This window comes from Capsicum annuum, unplaced genomic scaffold, assembly GCF_002878395.1.
Source record: "Capsicum annuum cultivar UCD-10X-F1 unplaced genomic scaffold, UCD10Xv1.1 ctg64522, whole genome shotgun sequence".
NCBI lineage: Eukaryota > Viridiplantae > Streptophyta > Magnoliopsida > Solanales > Solanaceae > Capsicum > Capsicum annuum.
Window position 1 is genome coordinate 1 of NW_025873671.1, and position 1,211 is coordinate 1,211.

At 38.6% G+C, this 1,211-nt stretch overlaps 1 long non-coding RNA gene across 1 annotated transcript; it reads right to left on the reverse strand.

Moving 5' to 3' along the window:
* Positions 1-509: 509 nt before the first annotated feature.
* On the reverse strand, positions 510-1,194 carry LOC124893731. The gene is made up of 3 exons (XR_007050871.1): positions 1,088-1,194; positions 961-1,012; positions 510-633 (listed from the first exon to the last, which is right to left on the reverse strand). It is a non-coding gene; the product is annotated as an uncharacterized LOC124893731 (long non-coding RNA).
* Positions 1,195-1,211: the final 17 nt, after the last annotated feature.

The following is a 1,211-nucleotide window of genomic DNA, read 5'->3' on the forward strand; positions in this document are numbered from 1 at the left end:
TTTATCGTTGAATCTTCCATCAGACAATGTCATTCTGCTAGATTTTGGGGAGATACATTCCACTATATCTGCTTCCTCATGGTCCAGTGGACTGCTCAACACCTCAAGCTCTTTTGTCTTGTTATTCTTCATATCACCCTCGTCAAATCGACTAACATGCTCCGGAGAAACATGCTCTTGTTCCTCGGACCATGTTTTTGCCCTAGCACTTGACGAGCTTAGAGTGATCGTAGTTTCTGTTTGTGAGATAGTCTCCTGTTGATCATATCCATTGCAAACAGCTGCCTCACTCATCTCCCCACTTTTAGAATCCTCACTATCTTGAGAGATCCTAACAGAGTAGCGTGTTGGATCGACTCTCTTAGTGTCAAGTTTGGCTAGGAACGTGTTATAATTGTCACATAAGTTTCTTGGCTGAATGTTATCACTTTCGTCAAAGTAAAGGACAGTTCTCTTCTTTTTTAGCTTCAACTGTCTTTCTCTGCTACCTCTCGGACTGATAGATTTTGCAGGTGATGGTCGTGTTTTCTCTTTTGTTCTGCTCGGGGACTACACAGGAAGAAACGCAGATGAAGGGTTGTGACACAAGAGGAGGTATGGTTGCAAATGTTGATGTCTCAACAGCTCGGCAGCCTATAAGTTGAGGTAAAAAAATATATCAAGATGAATCTCAATTTAATACTCCCTCCGTTTCATTTTGTTTTTCTGGTTTTGATTTGGCACGAAGTTTAAGAAAGGAAAGAAGACTTGAATCTTGTGGTCTTAAAATAAAGGTATGCAGAATGTATCAAAATGTAATTTAAGTTTGTGATCTTTAAACATGCCACGTAGAAAGTTAGAATTAAGGAGTTGTTGTAGAAGAAAAGAAAAATTCACTTTTAAATGGACTAAAAAGGAAAATAAGACTTAACAGATTGAAACGGAAAGAATAACATTTGAACATATGTAGCTCGCACTCACTGTAGGTCGGTGTTCTGGAGTTTTCCTTAGCATGCTTTTTATTATCTGTTTCCTGCAAGAATTGAATCCGCTTTGTCAACTGACTGATTTGTTATACTTGTGGCATGCTGAAACGGAAGATACTTACAAGGTGGAGGAGTATATAATCGGAAGTGGTGAGAACTAACCCCGGTTTATTTTGTTGATAAGTCCAGTTTTGTCCTGTTGGATTTACATTGTCACTATATCATATAGAAGATATCAGGATAAAG